This window comes from Staurois parvus, unplaced genomic scaffold (genome assembly GCF_062004578.1).
Source record: "Staurois parvus isolate SC_StPar_1 unplaced genomic scaffold, SC_StPar_1.0 ptg000272l, whole genome shotgun sequence".
Classification (NCBI taxonomy): Eukaryota; Metazoa; Chordata; class Amphibia; order Anura; family Ranidae; genus Staurois; species Staurois parvus.
Window position 1 is genome coordinate 4601313 of NW_028318068.1, and position 23580 is coordinate 4624892.

The 23580-nt window shown below is 42.6% G+C and overlaps 1 protein-coding gene and 1 pseudogene across 2 annotated transcripts in view; both read left to right on the forward strand.

Moving 5' to 3' along the window:
* The window catches only part of DCC (DCC netrin 1 receptor), a 1041949-nt gene that overhangs the window by 76641 nt on the left and 941728 nt on the right, over positions 1–23580 (forward strand). The window lies entirely within an intron of this gene.
* LOC149459154 (U1 spliceosomal RNA) lies at positions 15655–15784 on the forward strand (annotated as a pseudogene).

Here is a 23580-nt window from a genome sequence, read left to right on the forward strand (position 1 = left end):
CATCAGTCCAGCAAACAGACCAGTCCATCCCAGGTCAAAACAACTCCAATGTATTTTGCCTGATAAGGAGCTCAATCCCTATCAAATGAAAAGCATTGGGATTGGATTGGATTTATACCTCCAATGGACTGGTCTGTTTGTTGAACTGATGAATAAATGGATTTAAGGCATCTAATACAGTGAGTAGTTCCCTTTATGTTTTTTTAAGCAACTGCATGATTTGTTTTTAGGGTGCTGGCAGCAGCAGAGAGTCATTGGTTGCTAGGAACTTGGTGGGTAGGCCACACACAGTCATTGATTGCTAACATGCAGCCAGCTGCTTGCACCATAACACTCATGATGCTGTGCAGTCCAGTTGAGTTTTGTGGCCCCTGACTATACGGAACCTGCTCCTGACATCGGTGAGAGCGTGGTGATTATAGCCTTGAGCAGAGCCTTTCCTTTCTTTTTAGCAACCAATCATGTTGAGAGGCTGCCAGTGTCTTAATAAACCAATGACGCCCACTGGCCGCCAACATTCTAGCAACCAATTATGCTATGCGCCTGCCAGCAGCCTAATAACCAATGTTGCTGTTTGGCCGAGAGTGTCCAAGCAACCAATGTTGGAAGCAGTAATGACCAACTACGGCGTGGCGCTAGCTAAGATGATGTCATTAGTCTCTTTCAGGCAGAAGCAAGCATTTCCCGAGTCCCTTATCCCCCAGTGATCAAACTATTCATTGTAACTCTGTAGCCAATCATAAGGTGAGAGGCTGCAGCAGGGGCTGATCTGTGTCAGGCATTTGTGAACGCAATCAAGAACTGGCACCAGGATTTACAGTCTTGTATTATCTCCAAACCAGCATCTCAGTCCAGGAAATGGATGGAGACCCTTGATGATTCCTGAACAAATATGGTGCTGTCCTTTTTTGGAGAGATAAACAGATGAAGGCACTTCCAGGGAACATACTGGAATCTATGTTAGAATAATACATACAGTTTCTGTAAGTGTTACACAGAGTGTCCAAGCAACCAATGTTGGAAGCAGTAATGACCAACTACGGTATGGCCCTAGCTAAGATGATGTCATTAGTCTCTTTCAGGCAGAAGCAAGCATTTCCCGAGTCCTTTATCCCCCAGTGATCAAACTATTAATTGTAACTCTGTAGCCAATCATAAGGTGAGAGGCTGCACCAGGGGCTGATCTGTGTCGGGCATTTGTGAACGCAATCAAGAACTGCACTGGCACCAGGATTTAGAATAATACATACAGTTTCTGTAAGTGTTACACATTTCCTAGAATGATAAAACATGTCTGATGCTAGATCCACTTTAAAGTCTCCATATTGTTTCTGTTTTCCTTTGACCTTAAAAACAAATTGTAACCAGAAAATAGTTTTTTTTTTTTTTTTGCTCTTTTTTCTGTTTGAAACACTAGCAGCAGTCATGCACAAAGACAGGGCACAGTGGTATTTTTTTTTCTATTTTTGGAAAACGTGATGTTTTTGGCCATATTGTTATAGATGACAGAACTGTCTTTGTTATGTCCATAAATGTCATCCGTGGAATTGATAGGCTCCTGCCAGTGACAGGTATCGTTACTGTCTCACCACCGCCTGGAATTTGGAGAGGGGGGTGGGTGTTCAGGAGAAATGCGATTGAAATTCTATCAGGACCTTTCCGTCAGTCTTGCAAATTTCCTGGTTTTTGAATTACCCTTGCATTTCATTTGAAATCACTGGAGATTATAGGCTGACACTGAGCGATGTGCGGGCGGAATTCTAAAGACCCCAAATGCAGCAGGTGAGATTAGGATCTGGAATTGCGACCAGGCTCCGGCTGCCTGTGGAAAATAAGCTGTCACCAATCTCTAGATGGTAGGCTGGGACGCCTAATTCATGCCGCGTTCTGCCGCAGACTGACAGGACCCCGCGTCCATTGCACCAGCCGCTGGGTCTTACAGGTAACAAGAGACAAAGAGAAACACTCTGATTTACTGACTGCGTTTAACACATTGGGGACGGATTTACTAAGGTTCTACGCTTGCTGGCTCACCCTGATTTGCTCAAAGCAAACCTTTCTTGCCTTTCTTTGCCTTGCAGAACCAGGCAAGCAGAAATTGTAGAAATGAATAAAACAATTTTATTAATGTTCAGCTGTACTGATGCATGAATTTTCCTAATCTATTGTAATTAGACGCTAATGTTGAAAATCCTGCTCTTTTAGCAGTTTGCCAATGTGCTCCAGCAATCCCATCCACTGGGTTCCTATTCGCCAAGTTGCACACCAATTTTTTCACACATTTTTTTGAACCGCTTTCCACCAGCTCCCGTCATCCCCTTTCTAGTGCACCTTCTAAAGAGCTGTTGGTGAGATAACTCTTTTTCCCCAGTTAGAGCACAGCCATCCAGGCACACAGCATCTTCCTCCTTCACTCTTCCACTGGCTCTAATGGAAAAGTCGCAAGTTTTTTGTTTTAGGGTTTTATTATAACATTGAACTAGGATGGGGCGAAGGGAACATGGGATACCCCCCAAAAAACTGGTGAACTGAACAATTTGAAGACTCCTTTTTTATCTCTGCACAAAATGTCCCACTAATGCTGACAAGTGACTAGGACTTTTCCCAAAAGACCAAAAGCTTCACACAGTCACTAACTGCAAGCAGTGGGGTCATCTACTCAGAGGGCCACAGAATCATCAGTTGCCTCCTTCCAATATCCACTAGGCACTCTTCACTCTTTGAGGCGGATACAGACTCACACCACTATAGGACAGCTGGACACCTTTCCCCCAACTTCCTCCTAGCACCTCTAGTGAGCTTCCCCAGACCCAAACAGACTCCAGGACTAGGCTTTGCGAATAGCCCCTTCAGCTAATGCTTCAACTGGGACCTCGATGTCTTCTAGATGGCACCTCAAGTAATTCTGCCCCAGGAGCAGAGCCCCTGTCAAGGATCCGGGTGTGACCAGAGGTGTGTGGACTGACACAGGGAAGTAACAGGCTTCAGGAATGATATCATAACAATATACTTATTATTAGCCACCCAAATATACAACGCACAGTAAACAAACCAACCTTCTACTAATCTTAGTATGTGCAGGAACACAGGTGTAGTCAGGGCTGGAGAGGTGGAATGGTCAGGCCGGCCATATGGTTCTGTTAACGACCGTCTGGTGGTACCTCTAGCAGTCCTCGGGACAGGATTCCCCAGGGCGTGGAGTCTAAGTCCCAGTCTGCTTATTCACCAGGGCACCTGATGGTGGGGATGGACTTGGAGCAGACAGGAACCAAGTCGCGGCCCCTGAGTACACCTGCTCGTGGTAGAGGGATCTGCCAGAGGTATATGCAGGTAGGAAGCCTGATGTGAAGAGGCAGAAAGTGTGAGCAGGGATGACTGGATCCATTCAGGATGGATGGATGGCAGAGTAGTTAGCGTGGTCAGACGGGCCGGGTCGGTAACAGCAGGTCAGCGTGGTACTAAGCAGCAGGCAGAAGAGTAGTCAGGTCACTCGCCGGGGTCGGTAACAGGAGTACAGATCAGATTAGGGATGTCCAGGAGAGTAGTCAAACGAGCCAGGGATCAAGCAGGAGAAGTCAGCAGAGGTCAGGATCAGGCAGGGTCAGCAGCAAATCAGATCGGCAGAGGAACAGGATACAAGGTACAGGGGCTTATGGGAAACATACACCAAGGCACTGATCACAGGCCTGGTCCTGCTTAAATACACCTCCTGCAATCAGCTTCAGGTGATCGCCTGATTGCAGGAGTGAGATTCTGGCTGCTGAGAGCACCCGCTGGCCAGCCTTGGTACTGCAGCCCACAAGGCAGGTGAGTCCCACCACCATTGGCAAGTCCATTCCTGACAGCCCCTGAACAAGGGTCTCCGCCAGCAGGACTGGACACGGGAACTGTCTCCCTACGGCTCAGGCCTCAGCCTACTTTTGGGCTTTTAACCGCCTACTGGGCAGACCTCTCCAGGGATTGGCTAGACTCCTCATAAATATTCAAGCTGCTCACTCTGTTCTTCCTCCCACTATAACTCTAGAATTTTGTACAGGGTGAAGCAATCAGATCAGTAGCCTGTGAGGCCTGAACAATCAACCCCTGCTTCACTGCTTACAGAGGAGCGAACTAAATTTATCTAACAACTTGAATTCATCTTAGAGGGTACTACAATTGTTGATCAGGATCCTGTCTACCAGTATCCAGCATTTTGTGATCATATCACCGACTTTTGATCATAGACATTGACAGATCGGTCACAATGCTGAGTGAGTCTGTGATTACAACAACGGCACTAGCTGTATATATGTGACAGCATGACATTAAAGCCCATCGCCGTGCTGCCACATATATGTTTACAGTTGGTACTGCTGTTTTGTCCGAGGAGCACAGTCGCTTGGTGTCCCCCACCAAGTTCTCTATGATCAGGAGCCATTGAAATGATCACATGATCAGGATCCCACTTACCAGTCTCCACTGTGAGTTATACGCACAGCTGACGGCAAGCTTATTTCTAGGCAAAACAATTTAAAATTTTGTGGGGAAGAATTTTTATGGCTTCTGTGTCCCCTTTGGGGAGATTCACGCTTCTTTTTGTACAGAAAACCATTGCCACCAAGAAACAAAGTTAGAAGAAATCCAAAATTTTGGAGTTTTTTCCAGAACAAGAAGTATAGGGAAATCTTCCAATGGGGACACCTGTTTCGGGGACAATTGTCTAAGAGGGGAATTCCCCTCACTTTGGGAGATCTCTTCAAACTAACTGTTGGAACTACGAAGCAGGAAGTAAAGGGAAATTTCCCCCATGGTACACAGACAGCAAACAAATAACCTGGCTGGGGTTTTAAATCTAATTTACTCTATTTAAAACAAAGTTTTGGTGATACTTACACCAAAGACACCAATCATGATGTATAGTAGTTGTTATCCCAGTAGCAAAAACTTCTTTTGAGGAAATTGCCACCTGCGTGTATAGGATTGCAAACTATTCAATATCTTACTTGGCTTGGTGGTAAAAAAAAAAAGATTGACTGCCAGGGTCTGTGACCCATTCTGGACCAAGTGTAAGTATCTACTGATAGCCCACATTATCAAGGTCTACTCACCCATCCCCAATACTGTTGCCTGCTGCAGGAGTCCACCCTGGGAAGCAAAGGTGTTGTATCTTACCCAGGTCGGGTATATGATGTCACAGATACGTCAACTCATATGACAGTTTTTGGGCCTGTTGATTGGCTGCTGTGATCTGAGCACCATTATACAGGGAATATTACATTCTCCTTTGTATCTATGTTAGCAAGAGAGGGATTGCTCTAATAGAGTGTAGAGGTGGTATAGGAGCTTGGTTGGGTGAGTATACCTTTCTATGGAGCAGGGGTGGACTGACCATTTGGAAACTCGGGCACTGCCCGAGGGCCCGGGGTCAGTAGGGGGCCCCATGAGATGCCCCTGGTACCTTTTTCATAGGCTTTTTTGAGTTTGGGCAAGGACACAGGGGCCCCATGATCCCCTATTGCCCAGGGGCCCCATGAGTTGTCAGTCCGCCCCTACTATGGAGTCATCAGGAGGCACGTTTACTTGCCCTTAATAGACAAAGTGACAGTGTCTCTTTAAAGGGATCCTGTACCAAGAGAAATATGAGGGCCATGATTGCTGATGCCCTACTGAAAATGTTGGTTGCCTAGCTGTCATGTTTATTTCTGACTTACTTTGAATCTAAGACCTGGAAGACCCACGTAGCAAATAACGTCAAGGTCAAGTCAGAACTTCCAGATCTGCCCACTTGTTGCGTGTCAAAGACTGAAAATGCGGAAGACTATGGATAAATATGACAGCTAGTGGGATAGCATGCTTAAGAGATGTTTTTGTTGGAGGCCTCCATTCCCTCAGTACATGTTTCCTTTTAATCAATGAATATTTTAGCATGGTTCTTGAAATTGGCAAAAAGGTCTCCACTGAAATTCTCCGGTTTAGGCATTCCAGTATAGGAGATCTTATACCTTTATGTATATGTAAATGTAGATTTAGAAATTCCCAGCAGCCTCACTCTGCAGAGCTTTGCTTTATCTTGCTCTGTCTCATAAATATGAATGCCATGAGAAATACTCTTTGAGGCGTGCATAATTCAGCGAGATCCCGTCTCGGTGATTGTCACCTGAGTGACACCTTCTGATCTGCCAGTAATAGGATGAGGCTTGGCCTCCTGTGTGTCTGGCTCGTCTCTTTCTTGTGTCTTTCCAGCCTCCCATCTCTGTCCAGACTGCTCATTAAAAAATGCCCTGACTTCAAGAACAGCTGCTGGAATAAGCATCATGTATCCGCCAGGCATCATACAGCTATATTAATGACAATGCATTGATCAGAATGGGCTCGCAAGTTATTATCGATGGATACATTTTCTGCTAGGTTGTTTCTAGGGAAATTATAATTTATTAATCTGTGATCCATTTCAAGATGCAGAATTAAAGCCTAACCGCACCCAATTTTTTATGGTTTAAGATACAAAAGAGAAGATCCATCAAAGGACGTTTTCTGCCCTTGAGAAACTTATAAAAGAATTGGGGGAAGAGCAGTTACTGGGACAGGAACATTGTAATAGCAAATAAGCACACTCATGAAAATCTAGAAGGGAAAAAAATGATCTTAAGCATACAGAAGGCCGTGATATACTATACAATGACAAAATAGTCATATCATTTGTGCAGCAATATAGGATATTGTTAACATACATCAAAGACATACAGTATAAACAGTATGAAATATATACTGTGCTCGAGCATAGATACAAGGAGCCAGGGGCGGACTGACAACTCATGGGGCCCTCGGGCAATAGGGAATCATGGGGCCCCTGTGTCCTTGCCCAAACTCAAAAAAGCCTATGAAAAAGGTACCAGGGACATCTCATGGGGCCCCCTACTGACCCCGGGCCCTCGGGCAGTGCCCGAGTTTCCAAATGGTCAGTCCGCCCCTGTAAGGAGCATAAAAGGAATACCAATTGCCACGAGGTCAAGAAAATAAGAGGTCAACGTTTTGAGCTGTAAAACACCTCTTTCTCATAAGAGCTTTTTTGGAGAAAGGGGTGTCATACATCCTATATACAAAATACATATATACAACAACAGCAGAGGCATATAAATACAAAGATCAAAAAGGAATACCAATGTAATAAAATCCAGTGTTCATGTTTCAAGGAATACAATACCCTTTTCTCAAAAAGGACATTTTTTGAGAAAGGAATGTTGCACACCCTACTGTATATACAAAATACATACTGTATATACAGCAACAGCCCAGAGATATAAATAGAAGGAGCAAAAAAAGGAATACCAATGGTAGTAAAGAAAACAGCCCAACAACGCCACCATCAAATCCGCCCCGCAGGCCAGAGTACTTGGTGTCATTCTGGACTCCAACCTATCCTTCCAGCCCCAAGTCCAATCTTTAACTAACTCATGCAAACTCCACCTCCGCAACATCGCCAAAATCCGCACGTTCCTAACCCCAGAAACCACTAAACAGCTCATCCACTCCCTCATCATATCACGACTCGACTACTGCAACTCCCTCACTGGTCTGCCTCGCCGCTGGCTATCCCCGCTTCAGTTGATCCTGAATATGGCTGCCAGACTCATTCACCTTTCCAACCGCCACCCCCCTCTGCCAATCCCTCCACTGGTTTCCGATTGCGCAACAGATCAAATTCAAAATCCTAACACTGACGTACAAAGCTGTCCACCATACTGCCCCGAACTACATCACTGACCTAATATCCAAGTACCGCCCAGCACGCACACTCCGCTCCTCACAAGACCTCCTTCTCTCTAGTTCCCTGGTCTCCTGGTCTCCTCCTCCCATGCCCGCCTCCAGGACTTCTCCAGGGTGTCACCCATCCTCTGGAACTCCCTTCCCCAACCCATCAGATTATCACCTACTCTCCTCTCCTTTAGGTGCACCCTGAAAACCCATCTCTTCAGGGAAGCCGACCCCACCCGCTGCTAACTTGCCGACCTCCTCCACTCTTCCTACCACTCCATCCCCCACAGCTATCTCCTCCTGTACCACCATCCCCTCCCCCTCGAAAGAGCAGGGCTCTCAATCCCCTCATGTTTTGCATTGTATTGGTATTGTTCTGTCACATGTTCTGTCCCCCTCTGTAATGTACAGCGCTGAGTGAACTATTGGCGCTTTATAAATACTGTATAATAATAATAATAATAACATATAGATACGAAGAGCAAAAAGGAATACTAGTAGGAGCAAAGTCCGGAAAGAGTTACAACATTTACAATTTGAGGTATACAACAAACTTTTTTTAAGGTCCTTCTTGAGAAAAGAGTGTTGTACACATTACACAAAATGTATATGCAACATCAACCCAGCATATCAATACGATGAGGAAAAAAAGGAACACCAGTGCTAGTTAAGTCATGAAAAAGAGGTCCAATGTTGATGTTCTGAGATGTACAACATCCTGTTTTTCAAGAAAGACCTTCTTTTGAAAGGGATGTTGAACTCCTTGAAACATCAACGATGGATTGTTTTTTTTCATTACTTTACTATCCTAGGTATTTTTTGTTATTCTCATTGCATCTATATGTCCAAGCTGTTGTTGTCAATAGGTATTTTGTAAATAGGGTAACAAGACCTCCTTCTGAAGAAGATCCTTCTTGAGAAAGAGTGCTGTAAACCATCAAATGTCAACAATGGACCTCTTCATTCCTAACCACAAGGCCATTGGCACTGCTTTTGTGTACACGGTATCTTTATACTGAGCTTATTTCATATCTAGGGTGTACAACTCTCTTCTCTCAGTAGAGAACCCCCTTGAGAACGGGGTGTGGTACATCATGAAACGTTGACATTGGACCTCTTTTGTTCTGACAATACAGCTATTCATATTCTGTTTTTACTCATTGCATAAATATGCCTGGACTTAAGTTGTGTATGTGTATGTATATGTGTATATATATATATATATATATATATATATATATATATATATATATATACACACGCCCTCACCGGCCACTTTGTTAGGTACACCTGTTCAGTTGCTTGGTAACACAAATTGCTAGTCAGCCAATCACATGGTAGCAACTCAATGCATTTAGGCATGTAGACATGGTGAAGATGACTTGGTGAAGTTCAAACCGAGCATCAGAATGGGGAAGAAAGGGGATTTAAGTGACTTTGAATATGGCATGGTTGTTGGTGCCAGACAGGCTGGTCTTTCCAAAACTGCTGATCTACTGGGATTTTCACACACAACCATCTCTAGCGGTTACTGAGAAAAAAGAGAAAATATCCAGTGAGTGGCAGTTGTGTGGGCGAAAATGCCTTGTGCATGTCAGAGGTCAGAGGAGAATGGGCAGAGTGGTTGCAGCAACATTCAGATGGCGGAGTCAGAATTTGGAGTAAACAACATGAAAGCATGGATCCGTTCTGCCTTGTATCAATGGTTTAGGCTGGTGGTGTAATGGTGTGGGGGTATTTTCTTGGCACTAACAAGGGATACCTTTATTAAGTGGATGATGAGTGTATATGTATTTCGTACTGCATGTATGTCTTTGATGTATATGAACCATAGTCAAAAAAAAAAACGCGCACTGTGGTGCTCAAGAGCAGAGCATGAGGAAACCTTTCAACTTCACAACCTATAGATGGTCAAACATGTACAAAAAAAAAAAAAACATGCAAATGACTGAAAATGTGGGGTGAGTTTTCAAAGTGTTTGCAAGCATTCAACATGTGCCTTTATTATTCTGATCTATGCAACTGTTTTCAACTCTCAATGGCTTTTGTTTCCGAGAAATAATGGCCATTATGGCAATTAACGATCATTACAGCTTAGTAAATAGGGACTAGGATGCCTTAGTGATAAGGATGTGGCTTTAAAAGAAAATTACAAGGCTTGTCACATAGACTGTGGATATTCACTACTTGAGGAATAAATAGATAATCTCAGTGCGTGAAATATCATGCCTGGTTTGAGAATCAGTGAATCCTCGAGACGTGACTTAGTTAACTTGAGAAGAGTAGCTAAGAAACTGATCTAATCCAGCTGCATTAGTAACATGTACTCGGCCACACTGCACATCCATGTGAGGATAATTATGGCCACCGCATCCAGCTTTTTTCATGCTCCAGTCCTCCGCAGGGCTTGATGGAGTGGTGCAGCTGTCTTCTCTGCAAGGATGGGAATGACACGCTGGAGACGAAAGAGGCAGATGATCTCTTGTGAGTACTTTAGCATCAGCCAGAAACTTTTATTACTGCTGACGCTCTGTGGGATGAGATTTATAAGCTGCTCTAAGTGGATTTTTTAAAAGCGTGTGATTATTCATAAAGGGGAGTAATTATTCAAGGCATAGCTTATCAAGGCCATGAGCTGTTTTATAGGTTAATGTCCTTCAGGCAGAGAAGATAAAATCTCTTGACAATGAAGGATTATAAACTGGCATGTACTTTGCCACACCAACAACCCATTTAGGTTATTTATAACCTGTAACCCCCCATGCTATATAGTTGGCCAGTCTTAAAATCTTAAAACCTAACAATGAACTTCTATTTATTTCCCCTTTTGTCTATTAAATATACCATTGGAAGCATTTTGTTAGATTTTTTTTAAAACTGAAGTGTAGTTATGGCTGTTTTTACATAGTTACATGAATCCATCTTTGACCAATGTAAGTATGCATGTGCCATACCTGTGGGAGCCCTGTGGAAGCTGGAAATCACTGTAGTAGGCACAGCTACTACAGTAGCTTCATGGTCCTGTGCCCAGCAGCTAACCTGCTGCTTAGCAAACACAGGGGGCCACTTTTCTTATTTCTTAATGAATGGGAAGCGTTCTCTGGTTGGATGAGCTGGAGGAGAGGCGTGGTGATGTCACCGTCTCCAAACAGAAAATGCTTTGCATTCATTGAGAAAACACAGAGTTCTCTGAATGATGCCCATGCCAAATCAGCCACTTCCAGTGTCCATTAAGCACCAGGGAAGCCACTCGGCACAGAACCTGGAAGCAAATGAAGATCAGTGAAGTGCTGGTGCCTACTGCAGTGACTTCCAGCTTCTACAAGGATCAACCAGGTATGGTAATACATACTTACATTGGTCCAAGTTGGAACAAAAATATCCATCCTTGGTTTTTTAAAAATGTAAAAGTAACCTGATCGGGGAATGGACACCACTCAATCTTGTCCCAGGAGTCTGGTGCACATGTGATGGCTTCAGCCACCACTCCAGTCACGCTAACTGACATGTTTCAGGGCTTGATCATAGAGGCAAAAGTAACCTGTTGATCATGGCAAAACTTCAAAGCTGCCCAGTGTCCTCTGCACACTTCCTAGCTCTTATCACAGAATGTACAATGATTAACCTTTATGTTGTAGAGTTCCAAAGGACATTTCCAAGAGGCACCAGGACTTCAACACTTACTATTTTTCGAACAGGGAAAAGAACAGTATTATTTGGTAAGTTTACTGGCTCTAGTGAGGCGGTTTACATGGTACAAGGTAACCCAAAATGTCACTCAAAGAGAGGAGCAGCAGTCCAATCCAAGTTAAACAACCCATCACTGTCATAATTATTAGTAAGTAAAACAGCCAATGTGTCTCAGGAGCTTAACGCCTTCCTGTCCATCCCTTTAACTGGGTTTTAAGAACACCCTCCTCTGTTCAACTGTGGTGCTTAGAGACTGATACATTGTCCACCCCTCCAGCCTATGAATATGACACTGATGTTGTCCTCTTAGGACTGTGGGTATCTCTTCATATACCACATTACAAAACAGCAGAGGAGGCTCAGCAGCCTAGCGCATTACCACAATATAAACATATTAAATAAATAAAAACAAGCAATTACAAACACATAAAAAATAAAAAGTGTATAAAGGACTACAAAACAGACTGCTGCCAGATCCACAACTCTCAACTTGTAGCACGGGAAGACCCTTCAGCATCCAATATGGCTTACGTGTTTCGAGGGGCAGCCCTCTTCTCCAGAGCGGCTCTGAAGAAGAGAGGTCAGCCCTCAAAATGCATAAGCCATATTGGATACTGAAGGGTCTTCCCGTGCTACAAGTTATGCTGTGTAGATCTGGTGGCCATCTCTTTTGTTTCCCTTTAATTGGGTCCAGTTGCCAGAGAGTAGGACTTCCCAATCAAATGAACGCTATGATTCACTGTCACAGTGGTCATATAAAGGGGAGCCCATCCCACCGGCTTCCAATCTTGACTAGAGACCGAGAGCTTTCTATGACTGCTTGGTCACTGTGCTGGCAGTGCACTCTCAGCACAGAAACCTCAGCTGTTCTTGGACAAATGGGTTGCGTGGGTGGCAAGAGGTTAACACTGTATAAAGTCAGGGTTTACATGGATTCAGTAATAGACTCTACTACGTGATCTGTAATGAAGTTGTATCTGAATAGGTCAGAGAAGATCTGTGGCATGTACCAGCATTATTGGGTAGTAACATTAACAACCTCTAATATAACTAGCCAATAATGCCAGCATATTCCCTCTGACCTTTGCATTCTTTATTTCAGGCTTTTTTTCCCGATTTATTTTCACCTGGCGGTCCTGCTAGTACCACACTTCCAATTTGAAAGTAACAATGCTTCCTTTCTGTATATATCTATGAGGGATAAGTGTTGCTGCCCCAATGCAGGACTACAGAACACCTCACCTTGTCTCATCTCCATAACATTAGGGAAGGTATTTTGTTGACCACAGAGTTAACTGGGAACAATGCAATGGATAACAGTCAGCACAGGCAGAGAGCAGAGGAATTTAGAGGCTTACAAAATTTTTGGCAGGATCAATGGGTAGTTTTTTTATTGTTAAACAGACAGTCACAAAATGATATAAATAACAGATCATCAAGACGCAAATAACAAAAGTTCATTGTTCGGGTTTGCATACATTTTAAAGTTTGTGGCTAGTTCTCTTTAAATCCCATTTGTACAGAATTAACGGCATGTACTGCAGCATCTGACATGTACTGGAAGATTCATGTGTAGCTTCCCTTTATTTGACTGCAGCTTCCTATAGACATCGGGTGAGAGGAAAATTGACCTCCTAAGGTGGTCACATGAAACTGAATCACCACTTACTGAGCTAAAGAGATATATTTTTCCTTTTTATCACTGTCATAACCGCGTGATAGCCGTGCATTGTGGTTTACTGTCAGTGGGGGTTTGTTGTAGATTTCCAAAAGCAGCAGAGACATAAATCTCTCTTCAGTATAACTCAGATGCAGTCACTATAAAAGAAATTAGAGCATTTTTCAAGGTGGATAAACTTCCCTTTAAGGGGAAATACTAATTATTACAACATTCCTCTTCAATATTTTATGATGGGATTTCTACATTTTTGCATGCCTGCACTTCCACTTCCATATCACTTTGGATTATAGTTAAAGTGCATGTCTGGGGAAACAAAACATATTTAGTGCATCTCAACAATACATTCACATTTCTCTATGTTTTGTCTCCTGTGTGCTACTGACTTACTGTAGTGAGCTCAGTGCCGGGAGAAGGTCATCTATCGGGCAGGGTGAACATGCCAAACTGCACCACCCCAAGATACTGTATATGAGCGTTATGTGGCAGCAAAAATCCCCTTTTCTTCCCCAAAAACTCACACTAATCTGCACGCTTATCTCCTAAGCATAAATGTCCCCTCTTCCCAGTACAAATTGCTGAAATCCCCCCTACCAGAACAAATCTTTGACCACCCCATCACTGCTCCTATCAGATCAGGACTTTACCCTCCTCCTACCCACATTCTTTGCTGGGAGGGGATGGGGGCAGGTAAGAAAGCCCTGAACAGTCCCAATCTGACAGTCTCGATTCAGGAGCACTGCAGTAGCAGGAGGGAGGAGCAAGAGGGGAGAGAGCACAGCCCTCACCTCCTCCCAACTCTCTTCCTTTCCAGATTAAAGTGGAGTTGCACCCAAAAGGGGGAGTTCCACTTTAATGCTTTGCCCCCCCCGCTCCTCATTAAGGATTGGCACCTTTGGGGAGCAGGTACCTGAATTTGACAGGTACCCGCTCCCACTTCCACTGCTATCGCCTAGGTGATCGGAAGCAGAAGTTGTTCACCACCCCTCCCTCCCCGTAGTCTTCTGGGACACGTGACAGGTGCCAGAAGACTATGGGGCTATTCACAAAGCGCAGTGCTTCTCCCGCATGCTCAGTGGGCACCCAGTTGTGAAGCCTCAAGCTGTCACAGCCGGGTGCCCACACTAAAGATGCCGGCGCCAGGGAGAGAAGACGGCCAGCATCTGGTGAGGACACCATCGACCGAGGCACAGGTAAGTGGCTGTATTTTAAAAGTCAGCAGCTACAGTTTTTGTAGCTGCTGACTTTTTTTTTCAGCTGGAACTCCGCTTTAAGTATGTTTCTTCCAGCACCAAGCTTACAGAAGATGTGATGTGGCTGTCACTACTCCTTTCAGATTGTAGTGGCAGGAACTCTCCTTGGTGCTGAGCCACATAGCCATTTACACTCCAGCGTGTTCCGACATGTTGTAATTTGTACTCACCTGGGGCACAGGCCAGTTGACGCTGTTGAGTCTTTACAGAGTAGTAGAAGAAATAACATGTTTGTGTTGTGCTGTAGGTGGAAAATGAGTGGAGGAATCTGGAGCAGCGGGTTTATATCAAATATTGCGTGAAAATTATTCCCCTTAAGCATGTCCTCAAAATTGTATGTTAGTGAAAATAAAAAAAAGTATCATGTCAGTACTCAATTGTTTCTGTTGCAAGTGCACTAATACGGCTACAATCACCTCAAGCAAAAGTGAGAGTGAAACTTTAGCTCTGTTATAGCAGGCTTATGGGGAAGATTCCATGAAGAAATCAAGTTTTTTTTAACGGCATAGGCGGTTTAAGGATGGGCGCAAAGATGTCCATGATGACGCAAGAAGTGGGCAGCCAAAAATGCAAATGACAGATGCAAATGTGGACAGAGTGTGCTGCCTCATACTCTCACCGAAACTCTTGCCTGATAAGCTGATTCTCCACCACAACAATGCTCCTGCACATGATGCGCTAAGTGATCGCTCCTAGCCCAGAAATCCATTTTGAAACTTGACCAACCACCAAATTCACCTGATTTAGCATGCTGCAACTTTTGGCTGTTTCCGAAATAAGAAATACCTTAAAAGGACACAGATTTCATGACATTTTGTAGGCATCCAGCATGCCGCAACAAACATACTGTGCTGAGTTCTGGAAAATGAATTACAACAAAGTTTCCAGCAGAGGCACTGTCACCAAGAAAAGTGCATTGCTCCACAAGGGGACTACTTTGAAGGTGACAACAGCTTATAGCGTATAGGTAAGCAAACATTTTTTTTTAACAGCCCATTCCGGAAATAAATTGTCACATCTCTTATTTAAAATGTTGCTCCAGGCGAGATCAGGCTGCACATTCCACAGTGACAACTCAGATGTTGGCTCGGCTCGTCTCCACCAAAGCAATCAACTGTATCAGCAGCAAAAAATACTGCACACCAAGATGCAAAATAATCTTCCTTTTTTTCTTGGACATACATACAATGTAATACAGGAGCATAGTTCTCCTAATAGCTTTCTATAGGCTAGATAGTGCAGTCACCATCCCTGAGGAACAACTTTTGAAAACAAATCTTTTTTGAAAAAAGAGACCTAATATTTACCTGGCAGGGGAGATACTATTATCAAGAAGGTGGTTCTCCCAGGGTGAGGCTCATCTATTGATCTCCAGATGTGCTGATCCCTGCGATTTCCTCAAATGCAGGTAGTGGGGAACTGCAGATACCTAGACGTGAAGACTGTAGTACTGCGCAGTGTAGGGTGTTTCAGCGGGTTTGCGGTTTCCTCTGAATATTTTTTTAAAAAAGCCACTTAAGGAGAAAATGATTTTCAATAAAATTCTATGATTTCAGCTTTGTTCATAGACTTGCTCTGAGATATATAGAACATCAAAACATGGAAGCTGTGCTGTACCACAAAAGAGGATACGTCGCGTGTATAGGCAAAAAGCCAATATTGTTGCCTTCTGTAAATATTGTAAGGATCCAGCCATCATTCATATTTCCTGTCTGCTACTTTCAACTTTCTCTACATACAGAATTCTCCTTTGGGTGACATTTTATGTCCCTTGGCTGTACTCATGTGTCTAAGGGATTCCACAAGGATGAAGGAACTTGCAATCTTCAGTCCAAATTCTCTTTAACTGGCTATGCAGGAAACACCAGGAAAAATCTTCCTCCATGGTTTATTTACTGATTTTTAAGGGTCTTTTGTTCACATCAGTGGGGCAATAAAATTAAATACAAATGCAAAACCTTGAAACAGCCTAAAGGAGATCAATTGCAGGTCAGGCAAAAGTCTACTGAAGGCCATAATCACCAGGGAAGGAAGTTAAGACTCTTAGTCTGTAGGAAGTAAAGACTCAATCTTAATGGCCAAATGTATGCACCTAACAAAATGTTGCACCACAAAACAGGTTGAATTTAAAACTAGCCCAGCATGTTAGGTTCCAGAGGAACAGAAAAGCTGTACTCTTGGATAGGTCAGAGATCAATGTCAGAAGAACATATATGGTAATAAAAGGAGTCAGATAGCAAGTCAAAGGTCAGGTCCAGAAAATGTATAAAGTTGAGCATTGGAACCTAGATAGGAAACAGAGGCCTGAGTCAAGAATTTAGCTAAGTAAGGACATTCAGAGATCTATCAAAAGTCAGGTCAGGCAAGGTCATCAACAGGCAGTAACAGCGCAACCAGCAGGCAAATGTATTACAACCATAAAATGATTTACATTAAGCTAATCCCATTAACAGATATATCTTAATAAATAGAAAATATATACATTATTTTAAAGCTATCTTCATTTAATACCAAATTCTCCAATAACATCTAAAATCTAATAACTAAAAGCTAACAATTTTTTCTGGGTCAGTCAATATAATGCGCAATTCTAGAGGTTAATGTTACTGTAACTGATATAGGCCACTTGGTAATATTCATTCACACCTTCAGGCTTGCAGCTCAAAAGGATATCGCCAATCTTCTAACAAGCTTTCAGCTTGAATTTTAATGTGCTGTGTTGTTTATTACACTGAAAGTCAAGATAATGACACATCATTTGTGGACTGCTGAAAAAGAAGGCATACATTATTAAGTGAAACCTTGACGTGCCAAAGATTAGCTATTGTTGATGAGAAGAGAGAAATGAATATAGATCATTGTTTTTCATATTAAAGATTTGGCTAATAAATGATGCTGGTTTTGTTGCTGGGTATTAACTTCTTTGTGTGTGAGAACAAGTTCATGCCACTAATGATACCAGTTGCAGGTCTCACAAGTGATGTGACAAGGGGTGGCAGAGACTCGGGACCCATCTTTGTTCTGCTGATTCAGTCATATCACATTGATTGCGACCTAAAGTGAAGATTGTCTCCGGTAATCCATTGTGAAGCCATTTTAGAACAGTAGGTATCTATTTGTTTCATTCCATCACAAATTACACCATAGTAGTACTGCACAGTTTAGGGTCTCTAAAAATAGTGGTGCTTGCAGATTGAAAGCTGCACTAGAGGACAAGAAAATGTTCACAAATATTGTGAAGTACACCCCAACAGGCTATGATGAGGTGTGCCAAAGGGAAACAAAAAGCCATCCATAGAAACCAATGCAAAGATGAATAGGGCCTTTTCAGTGCCTATTCACACTTCTCTGTTCCTGTGCCTTGAGTTAATTCACTTTGGGTTATGGATTATGATGCACTGTGTCAACCCAGGAATGGTCCAAAAACTGACATGAAGCATATGGTGCACCACAATGCATGGTAGTGCATTTCTTGCATTGTGGTGCTTCGCAATGCATGTGCATCAGAGCTGTATTGCCCTAATTCATTCGGGTGACATTCAAAATGAATGAGTCAACAATGTGCCAATGCACATACCACTCTGCCATAATACACTGTAGCACAAAGCTTTGTTTTAGACTTTTGTACTGACAATATCCCCATGTCTCATTCTACCAAAAATCCCCCAAATAAGGGTTTTATTTTTCATTTAAGGATAGTGACTGGAGCCAAATCATCTATGTCCAACCTCATATTTTTTTGTTAACACAGATACACCCTAATACTATGAAGTCATTATAAAGTGATTAAAGTAATTTATTCAAAACTGCATACAATTGTTTCTGGCTTGTTGACCATCACCAGTGCCATGCAATTGAAACCATGGACCTGAGCTTGGGAACTAACAAGGAAGTAAAGCCTGAAGAGTTATGGTGAGGTGGGCCAAAAGAAAACAAAAAGACCTCCATTGAACCAGAGCAAAGCACATTAGAGACTTGGGGTCCATTCACACTTCTTTGCTCCTGTGCTTTGCTTTAATGCAGTTTGTGTCACGTGCCCCTTGGTCAACTGTATATCAAGAACCACTATTTTATAGCACAGATACAACCTAACATTATAAATCCATTTATTCAAAACTACATACAACTGTTTGAGACTTGTTGGCCATCATCAATGCCATGCATAGAAACCTTGGCTTCTATGGGCAACAGCTTGGAGACCAAAGAGAAAGTATAGGCTGAAGATTTCTTGTGTGGTGAGCCAAAAGGAACCAAAAAGACCTTCAGTAAAACAGAGCAAAGCACAGTAGAGACTTAGGGCCCATTCACACTTTTCTGTTCCTGTGCCTTGCATTAGTGCACATGCCACTTGGCCAATTGTGTATCTGGAAACGCTATTTTATACGACTGGTACAACCTGATAGTATAAAGCCATTTCTTCAAAACTGTATATAACTGTTTGAGACATGTTGACCATCATTAGTGCCATGCAAGGGAAATCATGACTTTTATGGACCAGAGCTTGGGGACCAACAAGAAAATATAGCCTGAAGGGTTATGGTGTGGTAAGCCATACGGAACCAAAATAAAACCCTCATTTGAGCAGAATCTATATGTCTCATTTTTATACTTTTTTCTTATCAGTCCCGAAAAAATTCAAACCTTCTTCAGCAATGAAGATAAATACAAGGCAGGTAGCAACTGAGGAACTCATGTTGAGCTGTTTCTGAACAGCGCAAAGAGGACACTGATAGCATATACATCTTCTTTGGGGGTATTGTACCATTTAATACAGCCTCTGATCTGAGAAATAAAGTGTATTTAAGCTTAGATAAACTTACCGCTTATTCAAATATAACTGAACATTTCTTTGCCACAATAAAACTGTTGTGGATAGATGGCCATGTCCGCTTTTTTTGGCTACATTAAAATCTTTATCTTGAGTACAGCTTTATACCAGTCTCTGTAAGCCAAAGAGGACATGTTATGAATGCACGATTCCTTTGCTTCATAAAACAGAATCTGAACAAGATGCTTCCATTAAAAGCTCCATTTCAGGCATAAATATTGTTTATGAATCTGTTAACAGTTCACTTGCGGTTTATGTAAATTCCCCCTGTTCACTGCTGTATTCAGGCTGAACACTCGTGTTCAGTGATATTTAATAAGGCAAAGTAAACCCGAGCCTCCATATCTTTCATTTTTTGTTATTATTATTTTTTTTTCCCCTTCTCCACGTCTTTGAGCTTCATTGTTGACCTCTCATCCCTTTGCCTTTCTCTTTGTCAATGAAAATTCCTATCGTAGAAAAGCCAGCTGAAGCCCTTTCTTCCCCCTACATTTTATGAGATGAACAGAGTAATCTTTCACACTGCTGATCTGGAACTAGAAGGAAAAAAAAAATAGAGCAAAACCAGGCCGTTCTCTAGTCTAGTCACGTCTATCAGACTCAATTGTCTTGCTTGGTGCCTTCTCAAACATCTTCACTCCGGCCTTGCATTCTCAATGTTATCTCTCTTTCGTGCCTTTTTTTTATCCTCATTATCTTTTTGTCCTTTGTGTGTGATCTTTCAAGCTGTGGTCACTGTTTTCTGTGTTCCATATTTATTAGTTATCTAATTGTGAAAAGAGATTCTAATACTTCTTGGCTTTTAATAAGCAGAGTAAGCTACGCTCATAAAAATATTTTATGAAATGTTGATGTGTTACGTGAAACGGTAGTTAAAATGATCATCTTGTAGTGAAATGTGTCATTCGACAGATGGCCAAACTATTTGATGTTGCTTATTAGTATTCTTTCTGCCATTTGTATATAGTTATTTATTTCCTGTTCAGCATGTAAACAGGGTATTTTTATTGGTAAAACATATTACCATTTAAAGATTACCTTTGCCCAAAAAAGCCAAACAGAGGACAAAGGACTGGTCATCAGTATTGCCTGTGATCTCCCTGCTGTTGAACCTTTCTCTATTAATGACTAACCATGCTTTGTTCTGCACAATGTCTCTGTGTGGAGGTGGCCATCTTGACAGAGGCAGGGCTTTGCTTCCTCTTCTCAGAGCTTGCCCCTTGATGACTGGTGTCCTAATGATCAAGAAACAAAAATAGGGGTTCAGGAAGCACAGACCCACAGACAGAATAAAGCAAAAGCCGGGAGAACCATTCACAAGTAAAGCTTCCTCTCCAGCTAGAAGACAGCAGCATAGTAGTGACATTACTAAATCTTGTACCAAATCTGGTGAAACTAGCATGTTAGTAGATGGCGGTCTGCCTCTTGTATGGCCATAGTGGGCAGCTGGAGCACCCCCAATATAGACTATCATTTCGGACAACGTGAGACCTTGCCCTCTGACTCTCCCTTGATGTGTGGGTGGTGGCAGGAGACCAAACCCCCTTTCCACCCTCCTGGTTGCATGACTTTACCCCTTCACTCCCAGGGGTACCCAGACAATGGCCCTCATCCTCTTCAGGCTCGACAGCCAGGTTACATGACTGGTAACACTTACTCTCTCTCCAGACCTACTGCAATACCCGAATAAATGCACATTCTTTACTGAAGAATCTGGAATGGTGATACAACCTTCTTAGGTCTGAGACCCCCAACACAGTTAGGCATAGCATCCTTCATCCAGACAAATGTCACAAGTCTCTATGGGGCTGGTGGTGTATCTCTGTGCCCATCTCCAGGAGAGCCTCTCTAGGGGACAAAAAAAAGTAAAGCTTCTGTTCATTAGGTGATGGTTTCCCTCATGAGTTCTCTTCACATGGCCAGCAGCTAACTCCTACAACTACGCTTCTCCTCAGGTATTTAGGGGATCCTGCCAGAAAGGAAATTAAAGCATCCTCCTTCCTAGAATGTTTTAAAAGAGCAACACTGTTAAGTGGGCCACACAATGGACCCAAATTCAACTTCCAAACAAGTATTCAGAGGCAACAGCTTCTTAAGCTGGCCATAGATGGGTCGAAATTCAGCCGGTTCAGCAGAGAGGACTGAATTTCAATCAACCTATGGCTGTTTCCCTTCAAGAGAAGTCAATCCAATGATTGACTGCTCTTCAACGGGACTGTTGGAAAATTCTTGTTTGATCGGCTCCTGCAGCTCTGATCAGTGTATTCTAACAGCAGAGGAGTCCCCTCTGTCAGAATTTACTAGCACAGCGGGGAGCACTTCTCTTCTGTGGATGGGGGAATCTGTTTGTTTTTGATCAGCCCGCTGGAGAAAAAAAATGATCCATGTAAGGCCAGCTGATTAGGTGATCCTACACAGCAGATATACAACTATGAGCCAGTAGACACAGGATGTGCAATGCTATTTTTCAGGAGGAATTCAAATAGTAATTTTTCAGGGTACTTTTTAGGCACAATTGACAATTCCCACATGTTCCCTATGAAATAAAAAATTTATTTTGAGTTGAAATCCACTCTAAGGAAATGTATTGGTTCCTCCATGTTAGGAGCTGCTACAATTCCAGAAGAGGTATCTATTTTGGAGGTTCGTCTCTTTCACCCTTTCAGACAGCTTGTTGCTTTTGTTTTATGAACGGTATTTAAGTGCTGCTTCTACCATTTTAGGGTGGATGCTGTGTCTTTTTTTTTTTAATGTATGTTGATTCGATTGTTTAGAAGTGTATGGATCCTACCGTTTTTTTTTGCACGGGTACCCAATTACCAATAGTAGATTTTGACTCTGTCCACATTTTAAATTTGTGCTGGTTTTGCGATGTTAGCAAACATTTTATTTCTAGCAGTTTATATGTGTTGTTTGTAAAATTCCAGAATGATCTACCAATACTTGCCAATCTTTCATGCATGCAGCATGGTCCATGACCTAATGGTAGTCATACCAGCTGATTTCCAGGATTTTTAGTGTCCTTTCATTAAAAATGTTAACCGATTGTGAAGTGAAAAAAAGTCTGTGGAAGAGTGCTAATAATTCTGTTGTGTTGGCTCAAGTGTTCTTAGTTGCCGTTGTTATCCCTTCAAGAAAAGCAAATACTATGAACAGAACAGAAGGAGTACTTTTACAACATATTTAAGTGCTTATTTTCTGCATGTATCAAGTTTTTTGCCAACAACCAACCATAATCACATGGGCAGATGACACGTAAGTTGTGTAGTCAAGAGAACTTGGTGCTGTCCATATGGCATTGCTATGAAATGTATTATTATGAAAGATCCTCCTCTTTTTTTCAATAATTACTTAGGAGCCCATTTTTTACAGCACTTTCATCAGCTGATTTAATTACTGAGTATACAGCGCCTTTATTTATTTATTTCAAGTACTTATATAGCGCAATCAATTTACACAGCTCTTTACATATATATTGTACATTCACATCAGTCCCTGACCCTCAAGGGGTATACAATCTAAGGTCCCTAACTCACATTCATACATACACATACTAGGGACAATTTAGACAGGAGCCAATTCACCTACCAGCATGTCTTTGGAGTGTGGAAGGAAACCGGAGTACCCGGAGAAAATCCACACAGTCACAGGGAGAACATGCAAACTCCAGGCAGGTGGTGCCGGGGTTGGGATTTGAACTAGTGACCCTAGTACTGCCAGGCGGAAGTGCTGACCATTTAGCCACTGTGCTGCCCGTATTTAGCCACTGTGCTGCCCGTATTTAGCCACTGTGCTGCTCATATTTAGCCACTGTGCTGCCCATATTTAGCCACTGTGCTGCTCATATTTAGCCACTGTGCTGCCCTTTATCTTTTAACCCTTGCCTTTGTTCCAGTTTAAGCTGGTGCCATGACCACTGCTCTACATTTTCTGTTGTAGGGTGGCTCCTTTCTCTTGCTGCATCCTTGGGAGCCACACTCGGATACAGGAACTAGTTTGTAGTGCACTCCTAAATATGTTGGTGACATCACTTGGCCTTCTCGTGGAATACAGCACTGTGCAGGAACACTTTTGTGAATTTGGGATCTATAGCTTTCCCACAATCTGAGGAGAAGGCCCAGTGACATCAACCTCACCTTGGTGAGTCCACCAAAAGTGTTTAGTAAGTATTTTTTCTTTTGTTCTCCTTTTCATCTTGTTTTTAATATCAATTTTATTTTTACATTTGGGAGGTTGTGAACTTAGCTACTAGCGGACTTCACATTTTCATGGAAGGCCTGCTTTTAAGAATTTCCCATTGTTGATACCGAACAGGAAGTGATGGAGTATGATAGATAATGCTGGCAGTCAAAGAGTTAATCAACTACACGGTTCTGACACATGTGTCGCTCGATCTC